Here is a 15,007-nt window from a genome sequence, read left to right on the forward strand (position 1 = left end):
ACCGCCAATCAGGCATGTCTTCCATCATCTCGCTACAATATAAAACGTTTCTCAGCCACACCATAATCTCCTGCCTATTTCAGTTTTTATCTTCTAATTACTCTGTGTCACACTGACAGCACATGCAAATAAAGTCATACACAGATATGGATGACGCAGGTATGTAGTAATATGACCATGGTCTAGTACAATTACCAATGCAAACACACATTATTGATTGATGGGCGCTTCTTTAAATGGAATACAGTTCTAAACAGCAAAAGTCTTTGGTTAAAGATATTGCTGGTCTTGCTAGCAGCAGGGAGGTGTTCATAAGGGTGGGCACAGCATTAGGGGGTGCCTGTGCACCCTTAACACTCAATGTGCTCACACCTATGGTACACAGTTGAGGGAAGTTGTGAAGGCGCCAGTGGATGTTTGTATAGAAATCTCAGCGGCTGTCACATTAGCATATTTTCAGAACTCGTATCTGTGGCATCTGTGGCAGCATTAACATACAACTATGAAGCAGGACCAATAATTGTACCTAGAACTGGAGACTTCATGAATGTTTAGACCTTTGTGATAGGAAAATAATCCAAGAGATTAAGGGGGGTATGCAATCGCTGTCGTGCTCCCGCAGCCATCTCCCGACGGGGGAGATGGCTGCGGGGCCCTATTCAATGCTGTCTTCCCCAACAGCATTGAACAGGGTTTCTCCGCAGAACAAGCCCGACATCACAAGCTGTCGGGCTCGTTCTGCAGAGAAAAGCCGGAAATAGGCGAGCTCCCGGCCGGAGCTCGTCTATTTCTGTCCTCAGCTCACGGCCACGCCCCATTGAATCCCGACCGCCGAGCTCAAGTCGAGCAAAGTGAGAACGGGACAGGGGCAAGCTCGACAGCCGTTCCCCTGACATTGAATACCCCCCTAAAAAGAAAAAGAAAGCAGAGCCAGTATCCTACTGTAGACTGATGAGACCTCAATGCAGCTAATTGGAATGGGACCCCTGTTAAAAAAAAAGTCTGTTTTATAATGCAATAAAAGCAATAATAAATGCATTCTTTTATGAGAAAAGTGTCACAGATGTGGTTATTTATTAACTCAAACTAGGTCTAGCTACTGGGCTGTGATTTGGGGTCTTTGATCTGAATGTGGCTGGCTTGATGCAGAGTCTTCTCATCCACAGATGGGACAGTGATGGGCTGAGTAGATTTCTAAAATGTACCAGCGGTAGGGTCACTGTGATAATGTAGGTCAGTGAGTTACTCTGGATTACTGTGATGGGCTCAGTGGAGAACTGGTAAGCAAAGCACTGTGAAATGGCAGTACCACTGGAGCAGGATCGCTGTGATGGTTGCAGTAACAGCTATACAGTATGACTTGGATGTGCGTGTACCAATAAAGCAAGTTTGCAGGGGAACTGGGATATGCGCAGTACCAGTTAAACAGGACAGAATGAAGATCAGCAGGACAGACAACAATGAAGCACTGGTGATTTGCATGAGCTGGGAATCCAGATTTATACCTCTGGCCCTTAACTGATTGGATGAAGGAGTCACTTGACAGAAATCAAGCTGCCGATTGGACCCTAAGCGGTCAAATATAAAATGTGCCGTGCTTATGATGTAAGCAGCTCCATTAAAGGGTTAGATATGGTAGAATGTGAAGGAGCACTAATTGGTAATATACAATAAATATGTAATAAAATCTGAGCGTTGACACCTGGAACAATACATTATAGGTTAGTTGTAAATGGAGATATTTACGGTTCCCCAGATGGTCTTACTTTGACTGTCCCTGTACCTGTGATGTATGATTTATTCTCATCAAATGGATCACTCCAACCCAGTGCCCTGTTCGTATGCGGTGGGCATGAGTAATCTTGTCCAGAAACCAGGTAGCAGAAGTGCAAGCCTTAACTTCCTGGTGCTTGGCACCTCCGTTTGCTGCAGGGCTAAGTGGTTGCATCCAGGCACTAGGCAGCTTACAGACTTCCTGTGATTGGCGGACTCAAGATTGGGATTTTTGCAGGCAGCGTTCAATGTGGCAGGAATCCCTGCAGCATGTCTGTCTATCCATCTATTCCTATATGCCACTATATGGTGCTCTGTCTGTCCCACTGTCCAGCCTCTCCCCTCCCCTACATCTGTCTGTCCGTCCATGCCCTTATATTGTGCTCTGTCTGACTGTCCATCTATGCCCCCATCCACCTGTCTCTCTGTCTATGCCCCCACCCGTACCTCTGTCTGTCCGTCTTTGTCCCCATCTATTCATCTGTCCACCTTTGCCCCCATATGGTGCTCTGGCTGTCCAAAAATCCATCTATGCCCAATTCCCCCCCACCCACCTATGCCCCCAATATGGTGCTCTGTCCATCCATCTGTCTGTCCATCTGCCCATCCATGTATAAATTCCCATCTGTACTCCACTCCCATTCTGTGCTGTTGCCAGATAGTGTCTCTCCTGCTTGATTCCCCTTCCTCTCTCTCCCAACCCCTTTCTCTGAGTCTCTGACACTGTCTCTCTCTCTCCCTGGAACTGTCTCTCCCTGAAACTCTCTTTCTCTCCCTAATACTGTCTCTCTCTCTCGCTGACATCCTCTCTCCCTGTCTCTCCCTCTTTCTCTCCCTGTCACTCTCTCACTCTTGCTTTCTCCCCTCTTTCTCTATTCCTCCCTCTGTGACACTCTCTCACTTCCACTTGCACCCTTCCATAACATTCTTGCTTCTCCCTCTCTATTACACCCTCTCTTTCTCTCTCTCTCTCTCTCTCTCTCTCTTTCTATATTCCTCTCTTTTTCTCCCCTTGATACCCTTAAAGGGTATTGTACTGCCAACAGTATATCCCCTTTCAAGAATTGACTATGGGACCCACAAAGTTCTAGTTATATCCCTGGCTCCTTGCATTGCAAATTGGTCATCCAGTTGGAAAACTGCTCCTACTGCTAACAATGACTCAGGCCACATTTATAAAAAAATAAAACAAACATCGATACTACCAGTCCCCTACAGATGAATGTGTTAGAATGGTGCGCTTAGCACCTGTCCCTGCGAAAGCAGCATCAGCCCCATAGGCTGATATGTTCCTCTGTGCTCCTCTTCCCCCTGTGTGGGCAGTCCCCATGCTGCACACTGGGTGAGTGACAGCGTGCCTTCCCAGAGCATTTAGACATAGGGATGGCCATCAGTGCAGTCGCCATTGATGGTTGCTATCAATGTTGATTCTGCAACTAGCCATCTATAGTTGTAAACTATCTGATGGATAACCATCGATAGTTTTAGCTATCGATGGTCATCCATTATCTTTGACTGAATGTCCCGTAAGCCAATCAAAACCCAGGGGTGGAGCTATGCTCTATGTCCCGTCACCTTGGGGGGGGGGGAGGGAAATATCGGTATTCAACATCGGCCATAAATTAGTTCAAATCGTCGATGGCCATCCCTAGTTAGACAGCGTGCCTTCCCAGAGCACACACCTGACAGGGTCTCATGGGATTCACACTTTTTGGGGGGCTGTAAGAAAAAAAAGACATGGTGATTTCTATAGAAATTTCTATACAAATGACGATGGCTCAGTTTCTCTCATTCAACTAAATCCCCCGCAGCTGTGGATGTTTCAAAACTCCTTACACAATTTATTATGCCCCGTAATGTTGATAATTTTAAACTGCTCAGAGAATAAAACCTAAATTAGGAGTGGCCAATCAAGAAAGTCATTTATTGTGGTACTCTTAAATATGTGCTCATCCAGTGGGAAGGAATAAGTTGGGCTCTATTTTGAAAGCTGTGAATGTTATGCTGCTTTCACATTGCCTAAACGTTTGAGACCCAGTATTTTGAAACGGTATATTACCGTTTTAAACCCCTTTTGCACATAAATACCAGGTCTCAAGAAGGTTTGCAGTGTGAAAGCAGGACAGACAGTAGCTATAAGACAGCGTAGTGCATATGTAATGAGCCACTCATTACATATGCACATATGTAGTGAGCGCAGTGCATATGTAATGATATGGTTATTACATTTGCGCATATGTAATGAGCGACTCATTACATATGCACTGCAGTCATTACATATGCGCATATGTAATGATTGTCTCATTACATATGCACTGCGCTATCATAGCAACTGCCTGAGTCCTATATACTGTTTAAGAGCCTTTCCCACTGGCAAAAAAAGGCTCTTAAACGGGTAAAACACTGCTTTTTACCCATTTAACAAATACCGGTATTTGGTAAACGGGTAAAGCAACCTGGAGCTTTCCCACTGCAGCTCTACCCATTTAAAAAGGCTAAAAAACAGCAATTTACCATTTAAGAGCTGCAGTGGGAAAGGGTTAGGCTTTTTCACGTTTTATCACTATTCATGTAACAAGTTATTGTTACAATGGGTTATATCCATTATTTCCGTTTATTTAGTCTCCCATTTAAATTTTTTTGCTTGAGCAGAATGCTGTTCAATATGTATTGGTAAGCTCTGATTACCAAAATTTACAGCAAAATGCCATCCAGCAACAGCTGAAATTGGTCTTGGAGAAAAACAGTGAAGTTTATTTATTGTCTTCCTATTTCTGCATGTTGCTCCACCCTTTTAGCATTAACCAGACACCATTGTTCTGCATGTGTATGGTTATTACAGTAGTCAAGCATGATTTCAATCTCCTCCTCCTCCTGCCCTGTCACTTTTTTAAAATCTTCTCTTGCCACCCTATTGTTTCTTTTATATCTTCTCCTTCTGCCCTGTAACTTCTTTTATATCTTCTCCTCCTCGTCTGTTGCTTTCACACAGCTTCCTCCTCCCAACCTGTGACTTCTCAATCCCCTCCTTCTGACACTTCCCCATCCCCTGCTCCTGAGAGGATACCCATCTCATCCTCCCAACCTGTTGCTTGTCCATCTCCTCCCCTCAATGCTGCCCTATCTCTTTTTAAATGTTCTCCTCCTCACCTGTCACTTCTCCATCCACTTTTCCTCCCCACCTGTCATTTCCCCACCTCTTCTTCCCAACCTTTAACTTTCTCATCTGCTCTTCCTGAGCTGTCACTTCCCCATCTCCACCTCCTGAGCCGCCGCTTTCTCATCTCATCCTCCGGATTTGATGCTTCCCTATCTCCTCATTCTGAACTGTCACTTCTAAAAAAGAGAAATGAGAGGGAAAAGTGTCGAAACACTAAACATAAATTGTGTGGATACTTTTTAAAAATACCTTTGCTAAAGAGGTCTATTTGTACTGCCACTACCCTATCTCATATACCTGACCTGTTGCTTCCCCATCTCCTTCTCCAGACCTGTCACTTCCCCATCTCCATGTCTCAACCTGTCACTTCCCTTACTTGTTGCTTGCTCATCTACTCTTCCCAACCTATCACTACCTCATCACCTCCTCCTCCCAACATGTCACTTTCCCATCTCCTCCTCTGGACCAGTTGCTTCCCACTTCCGATCCCCTTTTACCAACCTGACACTTCCCCATCCCCTCCTCTCCAGCTGATACTTCCCTATCTCCTGCCAACCTGACACTTCCCCATCCCCTCCTCTCCAGCTGATACTTCCCTATCTCCTCCTGCCAACCTGTCACTTCCAAATCTTCTCCTCTAGACCTGTCACTTCTCCACCTATTTTGCCCCGACTTGTTATTTCTCATTTTTGCTCCAGACCTGTTACTTCCTAATAGTGGGTGGGATGCACTAACAAACGCAGCCCCTCTCTGCCGCACATCACCAGCTACCACATACATAATTATCGCATATGCTCTAACATGCGTTATGCCAGCAATGTGCAGCGGGTCCCCGACGGCTCCCCCTCTTTTCCTTACTCGGACAGATGCTGCTGCTGTGGGGTGGGCTCTCTTCCTCCCTGCACCTGGATGAGGATTTACATTGCAAGCTGGAGATCGAAATGCGGTAAAAACCCTGATAATGGGGTTTTTACCGCATTTTTCACTAAGAGCTCTTTCACTTCTAATCCTCTTACTATCTATCACTATGGGCCTTATTCTGATCGGTGCGGCCCGATCAGAATATGCGGCCGCAACCGTGCAGGCGAATCCCCGCCTTCCATACGGATCGCCACCTGCCGTCCGTACGCGGATATGTGGCGATCCGCATGAAATTGGACGGGGATACGCCTCCTCCGTCTTGGGAGCAGCCCCTGCATTCGATGGTCGCCGAACATCGAATGCAGGGCCGCACGCTCCACCAGGTCCCGCAACACAAGACCACACGGACACTTGTCCGTGTGAAATCATGTATGGGGGTGGGCAGCTGACATCCGGCGATGTCAGATGCCCGCCCCGTACCCACGCGTCACGGCCTCATTACCATGCATACGCCCCGCGTTTGCATGGGAACGCCCATGAAACGCGGGGCGTATGCATAGGGTAATGAGGCTAAGTAGCCCCTCATGCCCCTCTACGCCCCCTGTGCGGCGTATAAAGAATCCGTGCAGCGAAATCGCCTGCACATGCGCAGAGTGACCTCTGCACATGCGCAGACGATCAACATCGGCGGTCCGTCCGCATGCGGGAATATCCGCACTGATCAGAATAAGGCCCTATGTCTGCTTCAGCTCCCCAATTCCGCTTCAAATCACCAAAGTTTTTTAAACATCACTTCATGATGCTGCAGGAAACTCAGCCTCTGGGCGGAATGTATTCAAATACAATTTTAATTGTATTACTTCCCTCTCGCCACGCCACCGCAGCAATGCTAGCGCATATGTACTAACTTATGCAACTAGCATCGCAATGCAGTGACGGAGGCCCCCCGCGATACCAGTGATGTGGTGTGCGGGGGGCCTCCGTCACATCCCTAGCTTCAGTGGCTGTCCCCAGCACCACCTCCTCCCCCCTGCAGCCAGAAGGACCCACGGCTGTGACATGTTGCTAGGAGGAGGAGGAGTTTGATGGAGGACAGGACTGGGTCGGCATCTGCGGTCTGCGGCAGGCAGCAATAAGAAGCCTATAGGCTTCAATAGGGTATAGCCACCCAAAGGTGGCTATACCCTACCCGGCGAAGATGCGGCGGCTGGGTCTTATTACATTTGAAAATGCAGTAAAACCCCCGAAAACTGGGGTTTTACTGCATTTTTCCTATAGTAAATCCCGCCCTCTGTAGAGAGCTAGGACACCACAGTCAGGATTGTGTAATAGCTTGAAGATTAGTTCAGTCAGTCGTACCGTATATATGCATGCTGAGACTCAGTGTGCCAGCGGACCCACGATTATAGAAATGTGCAGGCCTGGAGGACAGATGACACCCAGCCCACCACTTATAGGGTACAATGCCTCAATTCTAATAGTTAAGGAACAAAGTTATCAAACATGTAATAGCATACCTCCCAACTGTCCCATTTTTGGGACTGTCTGGCATCCCAGTCAAGGGCTGCACTGTTCAGTGGTGGTGGTGTTGGTGGTAGCATCTAATCACAGAGACAGAGGAGCTGGGGGAATGGGCAGCAGCACACAGAGCGTTGGCCATGCCACCACAAGGTTGAAAATAAGGAGGCATCTCTCAATTGAACCACACCCCTTTCTGAGAGGCCACACCCCTTTTGGGAGTGCACAGCTACCACTGCACAATATACAAATGTTGGGAGGTATGTAATATGGTATGTGTGCTCCTCTGAAGGAGAACAGCAAGGTAGTGAAGATCTATGGCAGATGAGCTACCATGGAGCTAAAAAGATTGAATAACTCCTAGTTTGCCTTATTGGGGCATATAAGGATGGTACCCTGTGTTGGTTAGCAAGCTACTGTACAGAGAATTCCACACCTGACTGATATAATTAAAGTAAAACTTTAGTTCATACATACTTATACTTACCTACCTTGACACGTAGTTAGGTATACGTATCATTTAATTATTTATAAATATTTTTTATATAACACACTTATATAACAGGTAACTGTTTATGGTAATTGAAAACAGTTATTGTATCTTCTTGGAAAGAAGAACCAAAAGCAAATTAAATTGAAAGTATCAGAATATATGTACCAAGGACATTTTTGTCAGATTGTAACATACAGTGGGGGAAATTTACTTAGCAGAATACGCCTATTTTAGGCGTATTCGTAGGTAGTCGCATGCAAATACGACTGCCTATACGTATTTTCGGCATTTACTATGCCGAAGATAAGTAAATTCATGGCACATTCATATATTAGTATTTAAATACGAATGTAAACGCCATAGACAGAATACAACTAAGAATTACCATTAATTCGAATGGTGATTCCTAATTTACTAAGTGTCCGAATGCAATATACAGCTGCTAAATAGCGGGATACGGCCGCTAATTGCCGGTCAAATATGTCTGGAAAATACACCTAATTTTCCAGCTGTATTTGGCAGAAGCCTGCACGGATCAGTCAGATCTGTGCAGGCTTCAGTGTAAAAACATATATAAATAATTAAATAAAATGTATACCTAACTATATGTGTCAAGGTAGGTAAGTATCAGTATGTATGAAATACAGTTTTACTTTAATTATGTCAGTGTGTGTTTATTTAACTATTTGTACTGTTGTGGAACTACAAGTTCCAGTGGGACCTTTAATGCCCCGCATGCAGGGACTTGTGGTTCTCCAAGTCCCTGCAAGCAGTGCAGGCTTTCTGGGATTCATAGTTCCACAGCAATAAACAATAGTTTATTCTACTTTTTTACACTACCATCAGCCCAGTGCCCACCCCCAAGGTGCATCGAGGACAGCCCCAGGCTTCAGCCTGGGCAGGTAAATTCTAGAGCGGAAAGGCTGACCGGTCAGGGTGTAAATGCTTTGGCCGGGGGGACTTGTATTGACTGAGTCGTATTCGTATTCTTAGTACATTTACCCCAGTATATATCAATATAACTAGCACAGTTTACATCACATCAGCTGAAATTCAAAGCATCATACATGGAATGTACAGAGAAAAAATCTTTACTGAATTATAGGACAGTTGCTGAGTGAAATAAATGTACCAATACATGGGCATATATATATATGCCCTTTGATGAAGGTGGTTGGACTCCGAAACGGCCCATCAGGGCAAAACCTGTGGATATAAATTGATTTAATTGATTGATATTAAATTTGATTTTATTGCATGTGATATGCTAAGGTGTGCTGGACTTGTCTGTCTCAGGATTATATTTGTCTGTCTGGGGACTGATACAACATATTGGATTACTGTCCTTGCACCCTGACTGGTATCTCTACTAGGAGTGTGCGTCTCCTCTCTACGCCATATATATATATATACACAAGGCTCCGACAAGCAGAGGGGGGGGGGGGGGGGCGGCACTCGGCGGTCTCCAACGGTAGAATAAACAGCAAGCTGGTAAATGATCAACGTTTCGGTTTATTAAAACCTTTGTCAAGATCAACGTACAATACAATAAACATACCTTATATCCCTCTCCCTGTGTCAGCCGCCCGCCTCCGTCTTCCGGAAACATCAGCGTCACCAGCCGGCGACGTGCGTTCCCTGCGCTGTTTGATGACCCATTCAGCGTGGTGTGCTGCTGAATAGGGGACTTCCATCCTCAGGAGACGGGTTGCTGGGCAACCAATTCTGCAACAAAAGGCAGAATGTAAACAAGTGAATACGTGACATAAAAACAAAATGTTATGCATGTCCAAGGAAATGTAAACATTCCTCACTATAGATAGTGAGGTGACGAGGAGTATAGCCCCCAGTGGGCAGATCTGCAAATGCAGCAAAAGAAGTGCTGAACCATCTGGATAGATAAGAAAACGCTAGGATGACACTCTGTAAAACTTTACTCAGTGCCCATATGGAATATGGCTAGCTAATATGCAGAACTGGCCACTGGGTGGCATTACTCATGCACGCAAAGAAAAACAAATGTATACATGGAAAGACAAACATGTAGAAAAGAAATATATAACAATACAGTCATGGCTTCAAAAAACGTGTAATCTCGTGCTGATGCCCATGCCAGACATAAAACTCCATGTATATCAAAACATGCTGCACATAACCAAATGTACATAAAAAATATATCAACATGACAACATACAGTGAAAAAATCTGTAATGGATAAATGACCTATTCAGAGGAAACATGCTAGGGGAAGGTTCTCATTGAGACCCTCCGGGCATACTGTCCATAACTTGTAGATCCATCTGGCTTCATGTTGAAGCAAGATTTTTGCTCTATCACCCCCACGCAACTTTTTAGGGATTTGCTCTATGATCTTATATCGGAGTGTAGAAAGATTGTGGCCATGCTCACGGAAATGCCGGGCTACCGGTTGTTCAGTGTCAAGTTTTTTAGCACTGAGGGATTGGCGAATGGATGTCCTGTGTATGGCCATTCTTTCCTTGAACTGCCTTGTGGTCTTTCCAACATAGTAAAGACCACAAGGACAGCGCAGGAAATAGACCACGTGAGTGGAGGTACAGGTCACTACTTGCCTAATGGGGATTTTTCTGCCAGTTTGTGGGTGACTGAACGATTCCCCTGTCTCCATGAAGCTGCAACAGGTGCACCCTGTACACCTGTAGCAGCCTGGCTTTTTTGTCAGGAAATTAATGGATGGAGGTGGTCTGAACGTGGAGATATCATTATGCACGAGCCAGTCTTTTAAATTACGGGCACGTGCATAACTGGGCATGATGGAATAATCTTTGAGGGCCCTAATGTCCCTATCCGACGTGACCATGGGCCAAAGCCCTTTGATTTTTTTGTTAATAGCCTGACTCCCAGTATGATATTTTTGGACAAAAGGAATTTTCTTTTTAGACGTCCCCTGAATTTTTTTGGGTTTGAGTGCCTCCGAGCGTGGAATAGATAACACCTTATTTTTGGCCTTTTTTAATTCCGCGAGATGGTATCCACGTGTCTGGAATTGATCAATCATCAAATCTATCTCCTTTTCGGTGCTGGTAATGTCATCTGAGATTCTATGGATTCTCAAGAACTGAGAATAGGGCAATCCTTTTTTGGTGGATTCTGGGTGTGAGCTTAAGAAATGGAGAATGGTGTTGCGGTCAGTGTCCTTTTTGTAAAGACTGGTTCTGATGATATTATCCTGTATGGAGATGTTGACGTCAAGGTAATTTACCTTGGTTTTGCTCATACAATAGGTAAATTTGATAGGAGAATCCGACCGGTTGGCTGTGGTGAGCAGTTCATGGAACTCTATCTCACTGCCTACCCACAGCAACAGCAGGTCGTCTATATATCTGACGAAGAAAGGGATCTTGGCGGCTACCTCGGCATTCGCGAAAAACAACTCATGCTCAACATCAAACATGAATGTATTCGCGAATGCCGGCTCCACACAAGATCCCATGGCACACCCTTGTAACTGGATATACCAGTTACCATCAAATAAAAAATAATTTCTCTTGAGGGTGAGCTCAAGTAAAGAAATAAAGAAATCAATGTTGGGTCCCTGATAAAGCTCATGACCCGTCAGCAACCTGCGTGCCGCCTGCACACCAGCATCATGTGGAATGCTGGTGTACAGGCTTACCACATCTAGGGTGCATAGCCAGCAATTATCCGGCTGGGGGGGCAGGGACTGTAATTTGGTGATTAATGTAGTGGTGTCCTTGAGGTACGTGACCTGAGACTGAATAATGGGCTGAAAAAAAGAATCAAGGTATTGTTAAATAACATAATAAATGGAGTCCCTGGCCGCTATGATGGGGTGACCAGGGGGTTTCAATTGATCCTTGTGGAGTTTCGGTATGGTGTATAACACCGGAGCCACTAAGGTATTTTGAAACAAGGCTCTACGGGTTACATCAGTGATGATGTTCGTAGCAACGGCATTTTTAAGGATGGTGTCCAGCTCGAGGTTAAATTTGATCGTGGGGTCTTCAGGAAGGCGTCTATAAACTGAGGGATCTTCAAGTTGGCGGTATATCTCCTGATGGTACTGTTCAATGTCCTGAACCACTATACCGCCCCCCTTGTCTGCGGGGCGTATAATGATAGATTGGTCCTCACTGAGGGATTTGAGTATCTGCATTTCTTGCTTGCTGAAATTCCCAAATTTGATGGGAGAGGGAACACTTGGGGAATTACCCTGTTCGTCTACTAACCGCAAGAAGCATTTCAATGATATGTTGTTGTTGTGAGGATCGAAGTTTGAACGTGGTCTGAACCGGTTGATGGGCTGATTGATGGAATCAGGGGTATTGTCCGACGAGGCAAAATATTCTTTTAGGCGTAAGTTTCTGCCAAATCTAAACGTGTCCACCTTCCACTGGAATTTGTCTGGTGGACATGTGGGCACAAAAGACAAGCCCTTACTGAGAATGGCCATCTCGGCTTCAGTCAGTGTCCTGCTCGATAAATTAAAGATTATTTCTTTATTTTAAAAAAAGAAATGCAGATACTCAAATCCCTCAGTGAGGACCAATCTATCATTATACGCCCCGCAGACAAGGGGGGCGGTATAGTGGTTCAGGACATTGAACAGTACCGTCAGGAGATATACCGCCAACTTGAAGATCCCTCAGTTTATAGACGCCTTCCTGAAGACCCCACGATCAAATTTAACCTCGAGCTGGACACCATCCTTAAAAATGCCGTTGCTACGAACATCATCACTGATGTAACCCCTTTTTTTCTCATGTAACCCATAGAGCCTTGTTTCAAAATACCCCAGTGGCTCCGGTGTTATACACCATACCGAAACTCCACAAGGATCAATTGAAACCCCCTGGTCGCCCCATCATAGCGGCCAGGGACTCCATTTATTATGTTATTTCACAATACCTTGATTCTTTTTTTCAGCCCATTATTCAGTCTCAGGTCACGTACCTCAAGGACACCACTACATTAAGCACCAAATTACAGTCCCTGCCCCCCCAGCCGGATAATTGCTGGCTATGCACCCTAGATGTGGTAAGCCTGTACACCAGCATTCCACATGATGCTGGTGTGCAGGCGGCACGCAGGTTGCTGACGGGTCATGAGCTTTATCAGGGACCCAACATTGATTTCTTTATTTCTTTACTTGAGCTCACCCTCAAGAGAAATTATTTTTTATTTGATGGTAACTGGTATATCCAGTTACAAGGGTGTGCCATGGGATCTTGTGTGGCGCCGGCATTCACGAATACATTCATGTTTGATGTTGAGCATGAGTTGTTTTTCGCGAATGCCGAGGTAGCCGCCAAGATCCCTTTCTTCGTCAGATATATAGACGACCTGCTGTTGCTGTGGGTAGGCAGTGAGATGGAGTTCCATGAACTGCTCGCCACAGCCAACCAGTTGGATTCTCCTATCAAATTTACCTATTGTATGAGCAAAACCAAGGTAAATTACCTTGACGTCAACATCTCCATACAGGATAATATCATCAGAACCAGTCTTTACAAAAAGGACACTGACCGCAACACCATTCTCCATTTCTTAAGCTCACACCCAGAATCCACCAAAAAAGGATTGCCCTATTCTCAGTTCTTGAGAATCCATAGAATCTCAGATGACATTACCAGCACCGAAAAGGAGATAGATTTGATGATTGATCAATTCCGCACACGCGGATACCATCTCGCGGAATTAAAAAAGGCCAAAAATAAGGTGTTATCTATTCCACGCTCGGAGGCACTCAAACCCAAAAAAATTCAGGGGACGTCTAAAAAGAAAATTCCTTTTGTCCAAAAATATCATACTGGGAGTCAGGCTATTAACAAAAAAATCAAAGGGCTTTGGCCCATGGTCACGTCGGATAGGGACATTAGGGCCCTCAAGGATTATTCCATCATGCCCAGTTATGCACGTGCCCGTAATTTAAAAGACTGGCTCGTGCATAATGATATCTCCACGTTCAGACCACCTCCATCCATTAATTTCCTGACAAAAAAGCCAGGCTGCTACAGGTGTACAGGGTGCACCTGTTGCAGCTTCATGGAGACAGGGGAATCGTTCAGTCACCCACAAACTGGCAGAAAAATCCCCATTAGGCAAGTAGTGACCTGTACCTCCACTCACGTGGTCTATTTCCTGCGCTGTCCTTGTGGTCTTTACTATGTTGGAAAGACCACAAGGCAGTTCAAGGAAAGAATGGCCATGCACAGGACATCCATTCGCCAATCCCTCAGTGCTAAAAAACTTGACACTGAACAACCGGTAGCCCGGCATTTCCGTGTGCATGGCCACAATCTTTCTACACTCCGATATAAGATCATAGAGCAAATCCCTAAAAAGTTGCGTGGGGGTGATAGAGCAAAAATCTTGCTTCAACATGAAGCCAGATGGATCTACAAGTTATGGACAGTATGCCCGGAGGGTCTCAATGAGAACCTTCCCCTAGCATGTTTCCTCTGAATAGGTCATTTATCCATTACAGATTTTTTCACTGTATGTTGTCATGTTGATATATTTTTTATGTACATTTGGTTATGTGCAGCATGTTTTGATATACATGGAGTTTTATGTCTGGCATGGGCATCAGCACGAGATTACACGTTTTTTGAAGCCATGACTGTATTGTTATATATTTCTTTTCTACATGTTTGTCTTTCCATGTATACATTTGTTTTTCTTTGCGTGCATGAGTAATGCCACCCAGTGGCCAGTTCTGCATATTAGCTAGCCATATTCCATATGGACACTGAATAAAGTTTTACAGAGTGTCATCCTAGCGTTTTCTTATCTATCCAGATGGTTCAGCACTTCTTTTGCTGCATTTGCAGATCTGCCCACTGGGGGCTATACTCCTCGTCACCTCACTATCTATAGTGAGGAATGTTTACATTTCCTTGGACATGCATAACATTTTGTTTTTATGTCACGTATTCACTTGTTTACATTCTGCCTTTTGTTGCAGAATTGGTTGCCCAGCAACCCGTCTCCTGAGGCCGGAAGTCCCCTATTCAGCAGCACACCACGCTGAATGGGTCATCAAACAGCGCAGGGAACGCACGTCGCCGGCTGGTGACGCTGATGTTTCCGGAAGACGGAGGCGGGCGGCTGACACAGGGAGAGGGATATAAGGTATGTTTACTGTATTGTACGTTGATCTTGACAAAGGTTTTAATAAATCGAAACGTTGATCATTTACC

The sequence above is a fragment of the Crinia signifera genome, chromosome 2 (assembly GCF_055691185.1).
Source record: "Crinia signifera chromosome 2, ASM5569118v1, whole genome shotgun sequence".
Lineage (NCBI taxonomy): Eukaryota > Metazoa > Chordata > Amphibia > Anura > Myobatrachidae > Crinia > Crinia signifera.